Source organism: Eulemur rufifrons, chromosome 2, assembly GCF_041146395.1.
Source record: "Eulemur rufifrons isolate Redbay chromosome 2, OSU_ERuf_1, whole genome shotgun sequence".
NCBI classification, from domain to species: Eukaryota; Metazoa; Chordata; class Mammalia; order Primates; family Lemuridae; genus Eulemur; species Eulemur rufifrons.
In genome coordinates, this window is record NC_090984.1 from 113,871,829 (window position 1) to 113,894,435 (window position 22,607).

The following is a 22,607-nucleotide window of genomic DNA, read 5'->3' on the forward strand; positions in this document are numbered from 1 at the left end:
GTGCGGAGAGGGTGCTGCTGGCCTGCCTCGCTCAGCGTTCTCAGCCGGTTCTGCTTTCGCCCGGGCCTGTTCCTCCCGCTGGGAAAGGTCTCAGTCTGGTTCCCTTTGCCAGAGTGGCCACTGGGACAGTCTGTGCAGGGGCCTGTCCCGCCAGCACCCAGTTCCAAAATACTGTCCCTCCCTCCCTCCCCCATGCACCCAAGTGTCATCTGATTTTTCACCAGGTTGGAAGCTGCCTACATTGTCAACACTAAATGAGAAAGAGTCCCCAGGGTCGGATGGAGCCGGGAGTGTATGGACAGGCTGAGATGAGAAAAAACAGACTGGACTCAGAAATGGAAGCCTGACCTCGATGGGACAGCAGGGCTGATCCGCAGAAAGGAAAGAGGAGGGAGGTGGAGGAGGGCAGTGAGATCAGCAGTCAGGGACGAAGGATGGAGGAGGAGGGGGCAGAGGCAGGGAGAGGGTGGGTCCCCACGTCCTCCAGTGCTGGCCTGGCAGGGTGACGCTGACCACCGGGCCACTGGGGTCTCCACTGGTTGGTCCACCTGACAGAGCACCCTGCTGCCACACTCTTGAGCCCCTGACTCCTAGAAAACTACCTGGGCTGGTGCCATGCTGTCTGGGGACGCAGTCTGCCGGCCTCACAGCATCAGAGATGGCATCTCTGTCTCCGAGAACCTGCCCCAGCTCTGCGGGCTGCATGGCTGCAGCCCAGCTCCTCCGCTGCCCTCGGCTGTGTTGCAGGTGCCAACACGCTCAGCCCCGCCGCCCTTCACTCAAGACAAGGAGGGGTCTGGAGCCAACCCCCAGCCTCAGTCGTCCCTTGTTCTTTAACACTCACGAGGTGCCAAGCGATGGATGTAGTGGAGACACAAAAAAGTCATGAGCAGTCCTGCGCCAGGAAGCCGGAGTGTCGCGAGAGAGGGACGCATCAAACAGAGGACACAGGTGAATGTGGAGCTTCCAGCGCTCACTGGGGCTGGGACAGGAAAAGGTGCGGAACCCAAGTCAGGCGTCTGGTGTCAGGGTGCAGGGACGGTTCCTGCTGGGCTGGCCAGGCGCTCTAGGGACACCTTAGCTTCCCAAACTGGCCATCACTAGACTAGGGACGTGACAGGCCTCCATGGGGTCGGCACGGGCTGGACCAGGTTCCCAGGCTGTCCACAAACCCAGCCCGGGAGAGGAACACGTGAGAGGACCCGACAGTGCAGCCACGAGCTCACGGATGCCCCTCCCCAGGTCAGTCGGATGCCCCGAAACCACCACCACCACCGCCCACCAGCCAGGACGCTGGACAAGGGGCTCAGGACATCCTGAGAAAATCCTTCCCCCGGAGGACAGGTGCAGGGTGGGCTGCGGAGACAGGCTTTGGTTCCAGCTGGCAGGGCTTGAAAAGGCGGCCACCAGTCTCTGAGCTCCAGTTTCCTCAGCTGTGAAAATGAGACCAGCGTCTCCACTTCCCAGCACTGGTGTGGCGGCTGAATGAGCCACCTGGGGAAGACGCTAGCACAGGGCTCAGCCCTGGCGTTGGCCTCCGGTGGGGCCCCGGGGCAGGCAGTCAGCTCCGTGCCGCTCCCTGGCTGGCAGGCCCCCGGGTGCTGCGCTAGGCAGGCACCTTGAGATGCTTCAGGGGGTCCCTGGAGCCGAGGTGGGCCTCTCTGCTCCCCAGGCCCCTGGTAGGAGGCCTGGGACTGGCTGGTCTCCTGCAGGTGGGACCTCTACAGCAGGGCCCAAGTCCCCACACCCTGGGAGAGCTGGCAGAGGGTGAAGAAGTATTGTTGCAGGCAGAGTGGTTGGGGTACTGGGGGCAAGTCTTGGGACTTTCTTACCCAAACATGGTGCTCCCAGAACCAAAGCTCCTTCACTCCTTCCCAGGCTCCGAGGACAGGGGGAGGACCCACGTGGCGGGCCAGGCAAAGGGTCCCCATGGCCCTGCAAGCAGTGCCTGTCGGGTCTTCTCTAGGGGTTTAAGGAGTCTTCCTGCCCCCACCCCCGGGACATGCACACTTGCAACTTCAATATAAAAGCATGTCACCTCTTACCCAGGTGTGGAGACATATACCTGTAGTCCCAGCTACTCTGTAGGCTGAGGCCAGAGGATCACTTGAGCCCAGGAGTTCCAGGCTGTCATGTGCCGTGATTGCTGTGATTGTGTCCGTGAGCAGCCACTGCACTGTACCCTGAGAACACAGTGAGACCCCGTATGTAAAAAAAAAAAAAAAAATGCTACCTCTTAAAAAAGACCCCAGTGCTCACTTTGGCCACACATACAGTAAAATTGGAACAATACAGGGATGAGCATGGCCCCTGGGCAAGGATAACATGAAAATTTGTGAAGCTTCCAAAAGAAAAAAATAAAAGCACCTAAGAGGATCGTCTTATTCTTTCCAGAAAGACGCATTCCACAGGAAGCCGATGGGAAACCCTCATTCATGGTGGGGCCCCACCTCGAGAATCCAGATGGTTGCAAGAGGTGACACGGGATTCTCCAAATTAGGGCGACTCGTCCCTCAGGCACAGCAGGCACCGTGTCTTGGGCTCACAATACTAGTAGGGACTTATAAAATGCTTTAATCCTTTTTAAATCAGAAGAAAATATGAATATAATCTACCCTTGATATTTGTCTTTATACCAATACAATCATAAAATATAATTTTTAATATGTTTTCTAGAGGAAAGGGAACACAAAAATCATACCGCGGCCCTGTTCCAAGTGCAAGTGATTGCAGTTTCACTCTCGGTGACCCCTGGATTAAATGCAGGTCCCTGGGGACCAGAGAGTTCCAGCTCCCCTGGGGTGAACGTTTAGCAGCCAGAGTTCCTAGTAGGAGCGGAAAGACACAGCCAGGGAGCCCCAGGTGCCCGCAGAGGGCGGGGCAAGGAGTGCTTGAAGGCAGAGTCCGAATTGTTGCTGAGGGCTGGACTTGACCTTGAGCACCCTTGTTCTATTAGTTCCACTGGAACCGCCTCCTCATTCCACGCTAATGGGGTTAGCGGTAAATGGTAGAAATGAATGGATAAATAATCGAACAGGTTAGATTAGTTTAAACCAGAAATGAAATCAAATGCACAGAGCCCCAATCTCTGGGGGAAGAGGAAGATGATTGTTAACGGAGTATGGCTGAACACACCCCACTTTCAGGGGGCTCACTGCCTAGGGAGAAAGACGCAGAATTAAATAAATCACAAGCTAATATTACATTAAAGGGACAGTGGAAAAACAGAGGAGGAAAAATTATGCCTTATGCTTCAGAGAGTCAGGGATGACTTCATGAAGAGTTTACATTTACACTGGGTCTTGACGGATGCACAGGAGTTCTCCGGATGAAGGATCAATGTGAGATGGTGAAAGAACGTGGGCTTTGGAGTCAAGCAGACCAAGGCTCCGATCCCAGCCCTAGGCTTTACTCTCCGCGTGACCCGAGACAGGATATTTAACCTGCCTGAGATTCAGTTTCCTTATCTCTAAGGTACCTACCCCGAGGAGGTCTTGGATTAAAGACAGTAATGTACATACAGCACCTAGGTGCTGGCTGGCACCTGACAGGCTTTCTGTAGATAGTAGCCACCAAGGGAGAAGGTGCATTTGAAGCTGAGGGTGTGTACAAAGGCACTGTAGGAGCATGAGTCACAGAAGTTGGGGAGAGGGTGTGCTGGGAGGCAGCTGGTTTGGAATTTCTTCCAGTCCTTGCGTGTCAGCTGCGTGAGTGTGGGTGAGTTTTTTAGCTTCCCCGCAACTGAAAAATGAGGGTAGTAACAGCACAGCCTTGTAGATAAAATGAGTTAATGCAGGTAAAATGTCCAGCACAGAGTGAGCTAGCAGCAAAGGGCAGCTATTATTGCTGCTGTCACCATCACCCTTGTTCTTTTGTCATCATTGGGTAGAGGAAGTGAGGGAGTGGAGCGGAGAACAGACAGATCATACTATATACTATATTAACAGGTTTTATGTTATATACTGATAGGTTTCTGTCTTTGTTGCCTCTCCCCAGTAGAACAGGAGCGCCAGTGAGGGTGGGCTCTCTGTCTCGTCCACTGCTGTGTGCCCAGTGTCTAGCAGAGCGCCTGACACACAGTGCTGTCAGCCCCCATATGCACGGATGCAACCAACCTCAGACAAAAATATTCAGAAAAAAATTCCACAAAATTCCAAAAAGCAGGATTTGAATTTGCCATGCATCAAGTACTACATGGAAGCCATTCGAATGAAGTGTCGTGTGGGCAGCGCATTAGGCATGATAAGTAATCTAGAGACGGCTTAGTGTATGCTGTGCGTAGGTTATATGCAAACACTACACCACTTTATATGAGAGATTTGTGCGTCCTCCAGTATCTGCAGAGGGCCCTGGAACCACTCTCTCATGGGCATTGAGGGACAACTGTATACGCTCCATAAACATGTAGGATGGATGGATGGATATATGGAAGGCAGGAAGGAAGGAGGCAGGCAGGGAGGGAAGGCAGGAAGGAGGGAGGGAGGGTTGGTTGCTTGGTTTGGGAAAAACATTAGGCACATTGCAGGGAAGACCCAGAGCAGGGCTGTGACTACAGCTGAGCTCCTACTACTGCTACTGCTAGAGCTCCGGAGAGGTCTGCGGCAGTGTCCCCGCGAGAGTGGAGCAGGGAGGAGGCAGGCGGGAGGCCTTGCAGGTGGATGGGAGAAGTCGGCATAGGTGGAGGGCACCCCAGCTCCTGAACACAAGTGCAGGCTCGGCTGGACCTTCAAGAGGATCCCGGCCAGCCCTCAGCCGCTGGCCCTGGGGGTCCTGGAATAGTTGTATGATTATCTGCGCTTCAGTCTCCTCATCTGGCACACGGGCATGAGAAGACCTATCCTCCAAATTGTTGCAAGGATCAGACACAAATGATGTGAAGTACTCAGCAGTGCCTAGCACAGCGGGGGCACTCAACAGAGGTGGCTGCTATTATTATTACTATCATTAGTAATGTTAATAAAAAGGCACTTCTTAAATCATTATAATTGCAACTACAGCCCAAAGGAACCACTCAGCTTTTTCCGTCTCAGCTGCAAAGTTCCATCTGGGGCCATGGCCCATGACGATCATCTGTGTGCCATTCTTCTTCCTGGCTCCCAGGGAGCTCCTGGGACACCTGCACACTGGCTCTGTCCCCGTCTCTCTGTCTCTGTTTCTCTCTTCTTCACCCCATCCCCTGTCCTCTCTCTCCTGTCTTTCCTGAGGTTCACCCAACCCCACCCACCACCACTACCCGAAACCTAAAGTGGCCCTCTCCTCCTTCCCTCTTCCCTCAGTCCTCCATGGGGCTTTACATAGAGCCTCAGTGTCCTCATCCATAAAAATAGGCACAACACCAGCCATCTCCTGGGGCTGTGGGAGGATTCGGTGAGATGAAGCAGAGAAATGGCTTAGCCCAGTGCCTGGCACATAGTGAGTGCTCAGTAAAACAGTGGCCATATAATTATTTTCTTACTTCTGTATTTGCACCTCATATCCTTTTCGATTTTTGTTCTCTTAGAGACATGGTCTCTGCGTCACCCAGGCTGGAGTGCAGTGTCTGCTACAGGCACCATCATGGCGCACTGCAGCCTCCAACTCCTGGGCTCAGGGGATCCTCCCGTCTCAGCCTTCCGAGTAGCTGGACTGCAGGCACCTGGCTCATTATTCATTATGAGTTTTTGAGTCAGGGGTTGAGCTCTAGAATGATCTCTGGATAATTCCTGACATGTATTGCAGGGTGAGTTTGGAGAAGGAGCAGAGCAGTGAGGAAGGTACAAAAGGGGGAAGAACGGAGGGGTGCTGCGTGTCCCTGCTCACAGAAACATTTCAAAGGGAACACCTGCTGGCGTTGCTGGTGTTTAAAACAAAACCTGGTTCACACGCCCTCTTCCTTCTCAGGAGACAGAGCCGCCAGAGTCCAGAGGGACGTGCTTCTGCAGGTGGGTCCAGCAGGGACGTTCAGGTAGGTGGGATTGGGTAAGACCCCAGGAAGAAAGAGACCATGGCAAGTGTTAGTGACAGGAGGCGCCCTTACGACATCTGCCCCTCGCCCCAGATGATCCCTCCGAGGCAGGTATAATGGCGGCATTTTACATACAGGTGGGAAAACAGGCCTGGAGAGCTTCATTAACTTGCCAAAGGTCACGCCCTTCCTCCGCCATGCAGCAGGGACTCAAATGCAGCCCCCTCCCCCACCCGGTCCCCAACGTCTCACTGCTCTTTAACCTCTTGACGTCACACAGAACAACACTTGCATCGTGAATAGGGGGCAGGTGGCAGAGCCCCAGACTCCTTGAGGACTTGGATGAGGACATCGGGGCACGTAGGCAAACGGCCTTATGTGGGAACATCTGAGGATGGACAGGAAGACACAGCTCCATACCCGCAGGCGGAGGTCTAATCAGTATGAGGCCTGCAACCGCTCCCTTTGCTAAGGACTGACGACTACTGAGACCTACCACGTGCTGGTACTATGCACGAACTTTCATATACATCTTTTATTTCACGTAATGCTCACAGCAATCGTAAAGGGAACACCTTTTTATTCCCATTTTACAGATGAAAATCTGAGACAGAGAGCTGTCTAAGGCCACACGATCATGAGATGCCCTTCATGTGACCATCCTCTCAATCTCAAATCCCCATGGAGACTCATGGAACACCCTCACTGCTGTCTGGGTCTCACGGTGTGGCAAAGCTCTCCGTGACTACGGTGTCATTTGCAGACCCGGATATAAAGCAGGAAGTCCTTGGGGGGTTGTATCAGTTTGCTTTTGCTACAGTAAGATCACAGAACAAACAATCTCAGCACCTCAGCGGCAAACGCATACAACAGCGAGCACTGATTTCACTCATGAGTGCAGCTGGGGACTGGCTGATCTGGGCTGGGCGCAGCTGGGGTGGCTGAGAGCCAGGTGTCTCTCATCCCCACCTGGATCGTCCCACTGGAGCCAGGTGTCTCTCATCCCCGCTGGAATCAGCGAGCTGCCGGGAACGTTCTCCTCAGGATGGTGGCAGAGGCACAAGCGGGCAGGTAGGAGCGCAAAAGATTAAGCTTCCATCTCATTCTACTAATCCGCACAAGGCACACGGGCCAGACAAAGTCAAGGGCGGGGAAATATAAGCCACCATGGAAATGACTTTGCCATGTGACTGCAAAGGTCACACGCAAAGGTGTGGATTCAGGGCAAGTGGAGACTGTGGTCATTCTCTCTCCCTCTTCCCTTGAACCTGGCAGCGTCTAGGGACACAAATGAAGCCCAGGAAAATCTCAGGTTCTCTCCAGAGGATGAGATTTGCTGACTTCCCACCTCCCCCTCACGAGGGTGTTGCTTTGACTAAACACACTTCACTGGGTTGTGAAAAAATATTAGCTATATTTTTTCTTTACTTCATTGTCTCTGATGATAATATTAAGGATAATATAATTTACAGTTGTCTGGGTTTTAAATATTACAAGGCATGTATTATCTTACTGCTTCTCACGTCAATCCCCAGAAGCACGCAGAGAAGGGAGAGCCCATGATAATGTATAATTAATCACAGCAGCAAGGACAATAGCAGCTGGAACTTCTTCAGCTCGCGCTCTGTCCCAGGCACTGAGTAACACAGCTGACTCATGTAGCACAGTAAATCACTGGGACTCTGGAATAGAATCTGCTTTGGGATCTCAGCAGGTCTGCTTCCCAGCTGTGTGGCCTTGAGCAACTTACTTAACCTCTCTGAATTAACTTCCTAAAGCTGTTGCAACAAGTTACCAAAAACCAGGTGGGTTAAAACAACAGAAATTGATTCTCTGCCAGTTTTGAAAGTTGTGCTGTCAAAACCAGAAGGGGGTTTCGGCCTAAGTCCAGTTGCTTGTTGCACAAAGATCCAATTATTGAGACAACAAGGATCGCAAGGAAGAAAGGAATTTTTTAATACAAAAGATATTGGGAGAAGTTGCCTCCAATCTCTGACTGAAGGAGGGCGTTTAAAGGAGGGTGGCGTCTGTCCAGGGCCCTTCAGAATCTCAGCTCCTTTGTCTGCAGAAAATCCACCATCTCTGGGAAACAACTCAGAAGGTCAAGTAGTTACCTAAGGGAGAGGATTATATAAAAAACAAAACAAAACATATGGGGGTCATTGAAATTAGTTCTTAGAACTGGTTACAGCTAAAAGTCCTCTCTTTGTAGGGACACCTGTCACTCTGGAGTAAGTGCCCACGCCACTTTAATATTAACCCACCAAAGTTAACGAATTAGGTCTGAAATGACCCTATTTCAAATAAAGTCACATTCTGAGGTGTGTGAATTAGGAGGGGAATAACCAAACCAGTACGCTCCCTAAGCGTTTTTTCTTTTCCGTCTATAAAATGGTGGCATTAGTAGGTTCTATATTAGAGGACTGTTGTGAGGATTGGGTAAGATACAGCCAGAAAGCTCTTAGCACAGAGCCTGGTACACTTGTGAACTAAAATAAAATCTTTCGCCCCCTCTGGCTGAAATGACCCCCTCTTGGCCAACGGGACCTCAGAAAAAAGACCCCTAAAGCTGAGTTGCTGGCCAGGAGAAGGGAGGTCACGCAGGTCAGGTGACGCCCCCCTGTATTTTTAGAGATACACTCTGTAACAAAGAGATGCTAAGTCATTAACAGGCCTGAGGCTATCCAAGACAAAACTTAAACCACACCTGCGGGCCATCAATTTACTCAACAGATCACTTGAGTTTCAATGAATGTCCAGTGGCTGGTCTCTCATTAACAGACATCCTTATCTTTTTTTTTTTTTTTTTTTTTTTTGAGACAGAGTCTCACTCTGTTGCCCAGGCTAGAGTGAGTGCCGTGGCGTCAGTCTAGCTCACAGCAACCTCAAACTCCTGGGCTTAAGCGATCCTACTGCCTCAGCCTCCTGAGTAGCTAGGACTACAGGCATGCGCCACCATGCCCGGCTAATTTTTTGTATATATATATTTTAGTTGTCCATATAATTTCTTTCTATTTTTAGTAGAGACGGGGTCTCACTCTTGTTCAGGCTGGTCTTGAACTCCTGACCTCGAGCGATCCACCCGCCTCGGCCTCCCAGAGTGCTAGGATTACAGGCGTGAGCCACCGCGCCCGGCCCAGACATCCTTATCTTAAGTTAAAATATCCCAAGCCTTTAGACAAAGCTTTATTTCTTTAACCAATTACAAATCAAAGAACCTTTAAACCCACCTATAACCCGCTCTTTGAGATGTCCTGCCTTTTTGGGCCAATCCAATGTATACCCTCCACATATTGACTTACAATTTCACGTGTAATTCCTTCCTGTCTCCGTGAATTTATAAAGCCAAACTGTAACGCAGCTATGGCAGGTGCATTATCTCAGGACCTCTGGAGGCCATGCACTCTGGGCCGGTCACACATATTTGGCTCAGAATAAACCTCTTTAAATTATTTTACAGAGTTTGGGCCTTTTTCCGTTAACACACTGAAAGTGCTCATCAAATAGAAGCTGCCGTCATCACTGTCTCCACTTTACAGACGAGGAAATGAGGTCCAGAGAGGGAAAGTTGGCTGTCCTCCCCCACATGGCAGAGCCAGATTTTCTAATTCCTGAGTCAGTATGCCATGCATACAGTAGATGCTCAATAAATGCTCCATGCCAACAACCTGAAATGCAGTGGGCATATACCAGCCATGGAGCCCCGTGGTCACTCAGGGCTGGAATCTGAAGGACTGGGACCCAAACCCTCTCACTGTCAGAGTTTCCTACCCCTCCCCTGGCTCCCTGGCTCTTTAAAACCAGCTCTTAATTCCTCTGCTGTCTGTCTAGGGGGTTGCGGTTGGCATACCTGGGTAACGATGTTTACCATTAATATTGCAAATGGGATTCCATAAATTAGCCAACCTGCTGCTGGCAGCTGCTGGGCTGGAATTCTTTCAGCAGCTGGCTTTTCAGCTGTGAAAATGCCGCAGGGACTTCTGGCTTGCTGCAGTTCCCCGGGGAGTCTGCCCTGTCAAAAAGGCCTTGCCAAGACAGAGAAAGCCAAGTTTTGAACACTCCTGTTAACAAATTGCACCTAATCTTACCTCCACGTGGGCCTCCCTAGGCTCACAGGTGATTTGTCCTGGGAACTGGGGCCCTGCTGGCATGACGTGGGCGAGTTCAAGCAGAGCCTGACCCAGGCGGTTGTGGTAGACAGATCAGTGCAGACGTGGGGCCGCTCAGCTCCTGTCCCAGGACCCACTCGTACAGACCCCCATGATGTCACTTCCATTCTCTGGGAAGCCCCTTGCATTTCCCCCATACACAAGCCACTGAGTCAGACACAGACCCCAGGAAACAGATGCAAAACAGACAGGGTCCCTGAAATCAAGGCTCAGGAAGGGGATTAGGCACACAAACCTCCCTAATTAAGTCGGTGAATGAAAAGACCTTCAGAAAGGAGAGGAGGAGCACAATCTTCTGAGAGGATCAGGAAAAGCTTTATTGACAGGTAGTATCTGAGTGGGTCTTGAAGGTTGAATAGAAGTTCAACAGCTAGTGGCAGAGTTACAAGTATGAGTAACAGCAGGGAGGTGGGAATCCCAGGGCATGTACAAGAAACATTGATTTCAACCAATTTATATTAGGCAAAATAGACGTTAAATCAAAAACTGTAAAAAGAGACAAGGACAGGCGGGGCACGGTGGCTCACGCCTGTAATCCTAGCACTCTGGGAGGCCGAGGTGGGCGGATCGTTTGAGCTCAGGAGTTCGAGACCAGCCTGAGCAAGAGCGAGACCCCATCTCTAGTAAAAATAGAAAGAAATTATATGGACAGCTAAAAATATATATAGAAAAAATTAGCCGGGCATGGTGGCGCATGCCTGTAGTCCCAGCTACTCGGGAGGCTGAGACAGGAGGATCCCTTGAGCTCAGGAGTTTGAGGTTGCTGTGAGCTAGGCTAACGCCATGGCACTCACTCTAGCCTGGGCAACAGAGTGAGACTCTGTCTCAAAAAAAAAAAAAAAAAAGAGACAAGGACATTACATATGATAAAGGGGTCAATTGTTCAAGAGGATGTAGCAATTGTAAATATATATGTGCCCAACATTGGGTATCTAAATAAACAAAGCAAATATTAAAGGATCTGAAGGGAGAGATAGATCTCAATACAGTAATATTAATAGTAAGGGATTTTAAAATACCACTTCCAACAATGGACAGATCCTACAGACAGAAAATTGATGAGGAAACACCAGACCTGAACTACATTTTAGACTAAATGGACCTAACAGATATATGCAGAACATTCTGCCCAACAGCAAGAGCATACACATTCTTCTCAAGGGCATAAAACAAATCTGAACAAGTTTAAGAGGATTGAAATCATATCAGGTGTATTTTCCAATCACAATGGTATGAAACTACAAATCAGTAACATGAAAAATCTTCAAAAATTCACAAATATAGTAAAATGAAACAAGATGCTCCTGAGTAAGCAGTAGGTCAAGGAAGAAGTCAAAAAAGAAATTTAAAAATATCATGAGACAAATGAAAATGGAAATAAAACATACCAGAACATGGGATGCAGCAAAAGCAGTTCCAAGAAGGGAAATTTGTAGAAATAAACACCTATACCAAAAAAGAAGAAAGATCTCAAATAAACAACCTAATGTTTCACCTCAAGTAACTAGCAAAAGAAGAACAAACTAAGCCCAAAGCCAGCAAAAGGAAGGATGTAACAAAGATCAGAGCAGAATAAATGAAATAGAAACTAGAAAAACAATAGAAAAAAAATCAATAAAACTAAGAGTTGGTTTTTTGAAAAGAAACAAAATTGACAAACCCTAATTAATTAGCCTAAATGAGAAAAAAGAGAGAAGATTCAAATAAATCAGATATGAGAGAGGAGACATTACAGCTGATACCACAAAAATACAAAGGAGTATAAGAGATTACTATGAGTAGTTATACACTATTGAATTGGATAACCTAGAAGAAATGGATAAGTTTCTTCTAGACACATACATCCTACCAAGACTGAATTATGAAGAAACAGAAAATCTAAACAGAACAATAACAAGTATGGAGATTAAATCAGTAATAGAAAGTTTCCCATCAAAGAAAGGCTAAGGACCTGATGCCTTCAAGAGTAAATTCTATCAAACATTTAAAGAACTAATTTCAATCCTTTTCAAACGCCTTCAAAGAAATCAAAGAGGAGGAAATACTTCCAAACTCATTCTACAAGGCCAGTATTACCCTGATACCAAAGCCACACAAAGGCATTAGAGAAAAGAAAATTATAGGCCAATATCCTGATCAACAAAGATGTAAAAGTTCTCAGCAAAATACTAGCAAAAAGAATTCAACCGCACATTAAAAGGATCATTCAGCTTGATCAAGTGGGATTTATCCTTGGGATGCAAGGATGGTTTAACATATGGAAATCAATAAATGTGATACATCACATTAACAGAATAAAGAACAAAAACCATATAATTCTCCCTCACTCCCCACCTTCTCCCTCCTCCTATTAAAAAAATACACAATCATCTTATCAGATACAGAAAAAGAATTTGACAAAATTCAACATCCTTCATGATAAAAACTCTCAGCAAATTAGGTATAGAAGGAATAAACCTCAATACAATAAAAACCATATATGACAACACACAGCTATTATCATGCTCAAAGGTGAAAATGTGTTGTTAAACTAATTGGTGGTTTTGGTGGACCTTATCTCTGGTGACAATGGTCTCATGATCCTTGTCTGGACAATTCTGCTGAGCCATCTCTTGTGGCTTAAGCTACTAGAAAACAAATAGCAAAAAACATTTTTCTGTCCCTTTGATTACTAACATCGGGCAGGAATGCAGGTTTTATTTTTTTATTTTTTATTTTTATTTATTTATTTTTTTTGAGACAGAGTCTCACTCTGTTGCCCAGGCTAGAGTGAGTGCCATGGCGTCAGCCTAGCTCACAGCAACCTCAAACTCCTGAGCTCAAGCGATCCTCCTGTCTCAGCCTCCCAAGTGGCTGGGACTACAGGCATGCGCCACCATGCCCGGCTAATTTTTTCTATATATATTTTTAGCTGTCCATATAATTTCTTTCTATTTTTAGTAGAGGTGGGGTCTCGCTCTTGCTCAGGCTGGTCTCGAACTCCTGAGCTCAAACGATCCGCCCAACTCGGCCTCCCAGAGTGCTAGGATTACAGGCGTGAGCCACCGCGCCCGGCCTTATTTTTTTTTTTTTTTTTTGAGACAGAGTCTCGCTTTGTTGCCCGGGCTAGAGTGAGTGCCATGGCATCAGCCTAGCTCACAGCAACCTCAAACTCCTGGACTTAAGCGATCCTACTGCCTCAGCCTCCCGAGTAGCTGGGACTACAGGCATGCGCCACCATGCCCGGCTAATTTTTTGTGTATATATATTTTAGTTGTCCATATAATTTCTTTCTATTTTTAGTAGAGACGGGGTCTCACTCTTGCTCAGGCTGGTCTCGAACTCCTGACCTCGAGCGATCCACCCGCCTCGGCCTCCCAGAGTGCTAGGATTACAGGCGTGAGCCACCGCGCAGGCCAGGAATGCAGGTTTTAATTCCCCAAAAGGGTGGGGGGTTTTAAAGAGACAACTCATAAAATATTTAATTGCCCTTTTTCTGACTTTTACCTCTATTACAGTTGCATGACTTTATACATTTACCAAAACCCATTGGACCATACACTTAACCTGGGTGAATTTTATGGTATATAAATAACACTATAAAGCTAGGTTTTGTTGTTGTTTTTTTTTTTTTTTAAGGCAAGATACTCAAATAGGCACTTCACAGAGGAGGCTATCCAAATAGCTGGTGAGCTTGTGAAAAGATGGTCAACATCATTAGTCATCAGGAGAACGCAAATTATAACCACCATGAGATACCACTACATTCCCCCCAGATTGGCTAAAACCAAAAAGGCAGAAAATACCAAGTGATGGAGAAGACTGGGAGCAACCAGAACTTCTGTACACTGCTGGTGAGAATGTAGGATTGCACAGCTACTTTGGAAAGTACTGTCTACTAAAGCATCTCCAGATAGTGGGGTAAGTGCTCAGAAAGGAAAGGGATGAGGGATTACGGCTGAGGTAAGGATCAGAGACCAGGGCCGGGAAGGAGCTGTCCTGGGGTGGTGGTGGCGTTGAAGAACAAAAACTTTTCCTCAACCCTCTCAGAGTCAGTACCTGGAAACCTGTGAATTAAACTGACAAAAGACAGAGTAATAGTAGAAAAAAAGGCACATCAGCATTAGGGTGGAAAGCCTAGTGGGTGCTCATGGTGCAAGTGGAGAAAGATTTCTCATGCAGAAATTAAGATGTAAAAGTAAAAAGAAAATTTAATTTTATCCTTTAGAAGGACAGAGTGTGTGTGTGTGTGTGTGTGTGTGAGAGAGAGAGAGAGAGAGAGGAGGGTGGGGGGAGAGAGAACAGGGAGACCGTGTGGCATCCCAAAGAAAGAGAGGGGAGGTGCCAGCAGCTAGGCCAAGTGGCTTGCTGCTTTTATGGGGATGAAGAGAAAAATGGTAATTGTTGTGGAGTAATTAGCAGGCAGTCGCCAGAAGCTGATATGTCAAGTTGTCCGTCTTTCTTGTTTCTTCTGTTCCTGGAGATTTGGTTATCTCTGAAATGCAGTCAGGCCTATCACCGGGGATGTGATTTTGCCCCTGAGATATGGTTTTGGGGAGGAAAGGAAGGCCTAGAGTTCACCCCTTGCTGTCTGGTCTGGGACCTTCTTGGGAACACCTTTAGGCTACACAAACAAATTCTAAAGGCTGTGAGCAGGTGAATGTAAAAAGAAAGATTTAGGTTTCCTTTCTTTTGTTCTTTTCCTATGTTTTGTAAAAAGAGTCCCAGCAGGTTGCCTGCCAGCAGAGAGAGAACTCATAGGACTGATCTTTAGCTGTTATTAGAAAATTACAGGATTAGATATTTTTCTGTTATTTCAGCAAGGCCGTTCTAACAGTTAGAGGCTTATACAAGACAACCCCTGGTTTACAATGGTTCGACTTATGACTTTCTGACTTGACAATGGTATGAAAGTGACCAGTAGAAACTGTACTATGAATTTTGAATTTTGATCTTTTCCCTGGAATTTTGATTTTGATCCTTTCCCTGGGCGGTCGATATGCAATACAATACCCTCCCACAATGCTGGACAGCGACAGCAAGCCACAGCTCCCAGGAGCTCCCGAGGGTAAACCACAGGTACTCCGTGGTGCCCGATGATTGTGCCCAAGCGTAGGCTACTGTAAGTGTTCTGAGCACATTCGGGGTAGGCTGGGCTAAGCCGTGCTGTTCCACGATGCAGGGAGCCACCCTGGGGTTTGCTGAACACTCACTGCCATGAGGCAGATTGATTACTTGGAGAAAAAGGCACAAATTTATTTAACGTGTATACATGGGAGCCTTCAGACTGAAAACTCAGCTCCCCAAGGGGGGTTAGAAGCCTATATGCCTTTCTGGTAAAATGGGTTGTAGAAGGGGGGAAAGAGAAATTCTCTTGAGGGGCAGTAAAGGATTACTAGGGAGGATAAGTGGATGGGGAACAAAGATTATTAAATAGTTCTCTTTGGAACTTGAATGAATCTGGGAGACAGAAAATTATCTTCTTAATGAATCTATTCAGTTGTGGTCACATTTCCTTTCTTACAGAGAGGGGAAGAAAAGAACAATTGTTTTCCTAGGTTGTCTGGATTTTAGGCAGATAAAAAAGTTGAAGTTTTTCAACATTTTGGTGAGAGCCCACGGTGTGGGGAAGAGGGGGAAGGTCAGAGAGACTTTGTGGTTTCTTCAATCAGTCCAGCATGTCAAAATGCCATATTTTGGCATTTTGGGGTATTGGTTTCTGAGCCCCAACAGTAGGTTAGGTAAGTTAAATGCATTTTCACCTTATGATATTTTCAATTTACGATGGGTTTATCAGGACCTAAACTCATCATTAAGTTGCATCTGTATACCTAACTTAGTAGGGACATGGAGGGGGGAGAAAAGGCTTCTACGGGAAGAAGAAATAGGTTTCTTTAGGGTTTTTGGGAGAACACACGGGAACTGGGAAAGTTTGTGATTGTTTATGCAGGAGTTAAGTGGTCTTTCCATTTTCTTCATGGCCATAAAACTCCCCAGGAAAGGGGATTTATGGTAAGTTTGCTCTTAGTCTCTCTCCTGGGGGTAGACTCAGCCATGAAGAAGGAATTTCTGGCAGTTTAATTTCCCAAAAGTTGCTGACTTTACTCAGATAAGGGAAGCTCCAAAGACACTTCTTTCTGTACCTGTTGACTCTCAAATGTCTTCCACTGAAAATAATCTTCACACCAATTCTGGGGCAGGGTAGGTCCCCACAGCGTTTTAGCTGAGACCCTAACGTTAAGTAGAAGGGAGCCAGCAGGGATGTCTCCAAGGGAGCCTGTGGTCCCTGCCCCCGGCCTGGCTGAGTCATTGGACACCCGGATGGGAAGTTGTGGAATGCGAACTTTAAGGTGCATCCCAGTCCTAAAACTCTCTGGATTTTCTTGAGACAAAAAGGAGATGAAAATAAAAGCTGGAGCTCAACACTGGACTGAGAGTCAGCATGTCTGAGTGAGACCTGCCTGCCCATCTGCTGTGTGGTCTCAGGCGAGTCATTTAACGTCTCTGAGCCCCAATTTCTCATTTGCAAAATGGAAGTAATACAGTAACCTCAAAGCGTTGTGAGGTCAGATGAGCCCATGTCTAACAAGGCGGGCAGTGGGCACTCGGGAAATGTGCGTGGAATTGGAATGTGAAGTCTAGCTTTAGTTCATGTCTTGGAATCAAGCGTGCAGGGGGAGGGGACTGGAGTCCAGGGACATGCGGTGGTCTGGTTCCAGTCTCTCTCTGGCATGGGTGGGCCAGCCAGGCAGGGCCGACAGAGGGAAGGAGGGTGAGGCAGCCAGTAGGTTCCAGAAGCGGTGCCTGGGGGCCAGGGTTTGAGCACCATAGGGGCCAAATACCAAGCTTCTCGGCCAGAGGGCTCAAGGCCATGGTGAGAAAGAGGGTGGCCAGCCTGGGGAGGGGTGAGCTGGGAGCGTCGCGGGAGAGAGGGCCAGGCCACGTGGGGCGGAGGGGCAGAGACATGGTCCGCGAAGCCCACTTCATCCGCGGGGAGGAACCGGCCGCTGCGCAGTATTTGGTTATGCGGCGCCCTCTGCTGGTGAGTCTCTGAACTGCACGCACCTGCCACAGACACCCGGAAGATCCGCCACCACCGCTAGTTCCCCCTGCACCGAGCGCAGGACACCCACGGACAAACAGGCAGCCTGGGCGCTAGAGCTGGGGTTTGATTCTGGTGGCGGATATCAAACTTCGGGTCATTTTACCCAAACGCTCCATCTGAAAAAGTAAATTATTTAACGAATATATGTAGTGCTTACTACCTGCCAGGCACTGTTTTAATGCCACCTAATTGATTATTCGAAGTCGTTCTATGAGTAGGGCCTATTAGTATACCCATCTTACAGAGGAGGAAACTGACGCGGGGGTCACGCGCTGATGTGCCAGGCAGGTGGCAGGCTGGAGGTCCACCCTGGCAGCCCGGCCTCAGGGTGTGTCGCTTCACCCTCACAGCCCACCGCCCCTCTTTTTCCCTTCCTAATATAACAGCTCTATGGAGGTATAATTTACATACCACACAAACTACGCATTTACAGTGTGCAATTTAGTGGGTTTTAGTACGGCCACAGATGTGTGCAACATCACCACAGTAAATTTTAGAGCATTTTCACACTCAAAAGAAGCCCTATATCGCTTAGCAGTCGCTCTCCACCCCGCCCTCCTATCCCCAGGAAACCCCAGTCTACTTTCTGTCTCTAGGGATTCGCCTAATCTGGACGTTTCTTATGCCTGGAAGCAGATGGCGTGAGATTCTTTGTGACTGGCTTCCTACACTTAACACTGTGTTTTCTAGGTTCATCCATGTTGTGTTTGTATCAACCCTTCCTTCCTTCTAGTCTGTGTACTATTCCATTGCATGGATATATCACTGTGTTTATCGTTCATCCATTGCTGGACAATTGGGTTGTTCATGCTTTTTAGTGATTATGAATAATGCTGCTATGAACTTTCATGTACAAGCTTTGGGGGGACATATGTTTTCACTCCTCTTGGGTGTGTACCTAGGAGTGGAATTGCTGGGTCATGTGATAAATCTATGTTTAACCTTTTGAGGAACTTCCAGACTGTTCCCTCATTATTTTTTTTTTTTTTTTAAAGATGAGAACACCGAGTAAGGCCCAGAGAGGGAGGGGACTCTCCAAGGTCACACAGCAAGGTAAGGAGAGAACCAGAGAGGAAAAAGGAGTCACTTAGTGGTAGAGGTTCATGGCTGATGCAAAGAGCTAGGTTCTAGGCTCTGATCCTCATAGACAGGTTTTCCAACTGCACAAATGCCTGGCGGGAAGATATTTGAGACTTGTGCAGAGTGCAGGGTGATGCTTTATTGTGCAGGGCTGTCGCTCTTGCAGGGCATCCCTGCCCATCCTACCCCCAAATGCCAGTTGACTCCCTCATAATCATCACAGTGAAAAGCTGCTCCACAACTTTCCTAAGTGTCCCATCAGGGTGGTCCCACCCCTTGGAAGCCCAGCTTTAAACACCCGCTGCTTCTCCCAGATTCTCTTCCCGCCTTCCCATCCGCCGCCATCCCTACCAGCCTGGGGAGAAGAGCTTCCTGCTCACTCCACGTGGATTCTATCGAATTCTATCTTACCTATGAAACTCAAGAGCAGAGCCTCCTTGTTCTCTGCTTTGGGCCACCTTCCCATCCCTTCTGGGACAGCCCGGCTGGATGGGAGAGAGCAAAGCATAAAAGGAGATGTGGGAAAGGCAATCTCTGGTTACTAATTAGAGACCATTCTCCCACCATCCACTTCCTGGGGGAAGAACATGAGCAGAGAACAAAGGCTGCCAGCGTGGAGAACACGTGTTCACAGTGTCCTCCAGGAGGCAGGCTTCACCCAGATGGGAACCCGAAAGGCAAGGTGCCTCATGCCTGGGTGCTCAGAGAATGCAGGGGCAGAGGAAGGAGCAGGGACAGGGGAGTAGGGGAAGTCTGAGGGACCAAGAGAGAAAAGGAAAGGTGAGCAAAGAATAAATATGGAGGCTGGCGGCGTCACCGCCTTCCCTGCTACCCCCACAGCCTCTCTTCCTAGAGGCCACCTGTGGTCCCCAAACTTCTTTGGTGGCTCACCCATCATTGTTTATGCATTTAGTTATTTGTGTAAACAAATCCCCATAAGTGTATTTATTTATTATATACACATCCATTATATATCTATTACAATAGAACTCTTCAAATTTGGGCACATAGACCTCTAGAGTTTGGGAATTTATGTCTTGTTCATCAGTTGCCATGTGTTCTTTCCTAAAATTTGATGTGTCTGAGGATAAACTTGCATTCACAAAAGTCTTCTCCCACCTAACAGAAGAAAGCCACCCCCTCACTCACTCAGATCTCACCAAGATGAACCTTAGGCAGGGGGTGAGAGGTGTCTCACACGGAAATGACTTAAAATATTGATTTGGCAAAACCTCCTATAATGACTAAAACCGAAGCACCATAAATGTCTGGGGCTCCACGTTTTATCCAGGGTGTGAAGTTTAGCATTGGGAATGGGGTACCACAGCCCACGTAGTAGGGGACACTAGCAAGGTGGGAGTATGACAAGTTTTGTTTGATGGACTGTCCTCTTTCATAAAATGCATAGACATAAAATGCATCACTCTTGACAGAGTCCCTGGAGAGTAAAGCAAACAAGCCTTGGTAAGACACACCGAGGCTGAAAATAGCTTTTTAAAACGCATTTAAACATGAGCAATTTTTTCAGCTAATCTCAATACTTCCCCCTAGGGCAAAATGCAATTTAGAACAGCAGAAGCAATATTGGTTTGTGACACTCTTCAGAGCAACCACAATGTTTGTTGGGGCTACTCAGCATTTCAAAATGCTTTAGATAAAACAAAAATCCATCGATTAAACCTTAATTTCTTTCAGATTGAGTGCATATTATTCTATGAGGTTGCTAAAACTTATTTTTATCTAGTCATGTGAAACATTTATTCTGATTGTAGTCAATCCTCATTTTCTCTTTAAAAATGTTTTTGTTTTCTACTTCCTATTTTTTAAATTTATATGCCAGAAAAATTAAATTTTAACATTCTTATATTTCTTTCCTCTTCCCTCAAATACACAGAAAATGTTTAATCCTGATGATGTCTTACAAAATTAATGTAATTATTCTCATTTTTACACTTGAATCTTAAGTAATTATTCTCATAGATTAGACATCAAAATTCAAAAATTCACACATATACACATTTACTCAAGAATGCTATACATTTTCTCATAATCCTTACTTCGCATATAACTCATATTTTTACCTACATCATTTTGCCTTATTTAAAATTAAGTAAAGAGAAAAAAATACTAATTTTTCTTGTTTTATAACTTATTGTAAAATGAATATATTATTTTAATTTTATCTTAACTGCTTTTGATCATTTGTCTTATGAGATACACTCCATAATTTATTTCTCAGTCATTTTAAAGATAATATTCCTTAAATTACGTATCAAGAGATTTATGTAATTGACAAATGAAGCCGAGGTGTTTTTTTCTCACAGGAAATAAATCTGATTTGGCTGAATGGCTTGAAGCTGAGCACTGTTTGCCAACTGGATATTTTCCAGAAACAGGATGCTCTGAAACTCTGCCACTCCGTGATCTTGACAAGAATATATTTAAAGGAGCTTATGTGATTAAAAAAACATCTTATAAAAAATAATATAGATATAGTGAAATTAATGATATTAAAATTTTCCCGATCCTTTTTCAGGCTAGCAGTTTAAATTCTGAGTGAAGAAGTAACAGGCTCATGAACAATCCTTGGCAAATCATGGTAAAGCTTTAGCCTTTTGGCTGCATTTCCCAGAAACTGAGAAACTGAATGGCCCCGACGACTGGCGAACAAACTGTTTTGCACGTGCAGTGTTTTCCAAGTCCTTGCAGTGCCACCGAGAGAGACCTAGTTCAATGTACCGTTAGTAACAGATCTTGCTGATCAGTGTGATTTTTAGTTTATGATATGGAAGGATTTAAAAGAATTGAGTGACGAAATTCTTTCCTTTCCTATTTATGTGAACAAGAGTTCTCAGCCCAAACATCTTTAAAAATAACAAGGAAGAATAGAATTGGTGCTGAACCTGGTCTCGTTCTGACAATGTCATATCCATCCCTGGATAGAGAGAGGACGTACGTGTCTGTCGGCTCATTACGAAACACATTTCCAATAAAGGTTTACTCTGTACATCTCAAAAACTAACTTATCACAAACTGTAATACAATATAGCATTTTGACCAATTATGTACTAGTAATAATTGATAATAACTCAAAAGCCAGAAAACACTTTTAGCACATAGTGCCCTAAAAACACAGAAAATAAAACACTTTTTAAAATTCTGAGTTATATATAAATTTTTGCAGAAATGTAGGAGAGGTTGATCAATAAAATATTTTCAATATTTTATTAAATTTTTAATGTCATAAAAATACATGACATTAGGATAAAAGTACGTGTGAGAAGTGGAATGGAAATATTAACTTCAAAGGGAAAAGAGAAGGAAGTGAATATTTCAATGTTAAAGAGCCTGTACATAGTTTTGAATGGATTATATTATTGTATCAAACTATCCTGATAGAGTCCATTGTGTATATATTTAAAATGGCAATACTTAAGGCTTTCTTTTTTAAGGATTTTTTTAAAATTTATTTTTTATTTGTATATATTCATAGGATACTTGCCAACATTGATATACACTGCAGTGTGGTGAAGTCGGGGCCTTCAGTACACCCATCACCGTAGCAACGCACACTCTACCCACCAGGAAACCTCCCATCCTCCACCCTTCTCCCCCTGCCCCCACCTCTCCGAGTCTCCATTGTCCCCTGTTCCACACTCTGCTTCCACGTGCACACATCATTTGCTCCCACTTATAAGTGAGAACAGGCAGTGTTTGTCTCTCTGTGTCTGCGTTGCTTCATTTAAGATAATGGCCTCCAGTTCCATCCATGTTGCTGCAAAAGACATTTCATTCTTTTTTTCTGGCTGAATGCTATTCCATTGTGTACGTACGCCACATTTTCTTTACCAATCCTCCACTGATGGATACTTAAGTTGATTCCATATCTTTGCTATCGTGAATAGTGCTGTGATAAACATACAAATGCAGTTGTATTTTTATACATTGACTGCCATTCCTTTGGGTAAATACCCAGTAGTGGGATTGCTGGATTGTATGGTAATTCTATTTTAAGATCTTTGAGAAATCTCTATACTGTTTTCCATAGAGGTTGCACTAATTTACATTCTCACCAACAGTGTCAATACTTAAAACTGTCTGGCAAGTGCATCCTTTGCAGCTGTATCTTATGATGAAATTTAGATGCTAACTTAGAGATGTGTCCAAAATACATAGTTTTGCAGAATATATTTGATGATGTGTGAGGGAAGGGAATAGTTTGAAGATCACTGTACCACTCTACTAATAGGTTATAAATTTACTGTGGGATATGGGACCATCTGGTAAATGCGCAGAATGAGGGCTCTAGTAGTGATTTGTATATTAAAAA

At 46.2% G+C, this 22,607-nt stretch overlaps 1 non-coding gene across 1 annotated transcript; it reads left to right on the top strand.

Moving 5' to 3' along the window:
- The first annotated feature begins 2,251 nt into the window (after positions 1-2,251).
- LOC138381081 (U6 spliceosomal RNA) lies at positions 2,252-2,355 on the top strand. Its single transcript, XR_011233025.1, has one exon. It is a non-coding gene; the product is annotated as a U6 spliceosomal RNA (small nuclear RNA).
- Positions 2,356-22,607: the final 20,252 nt, after the last annotated feature.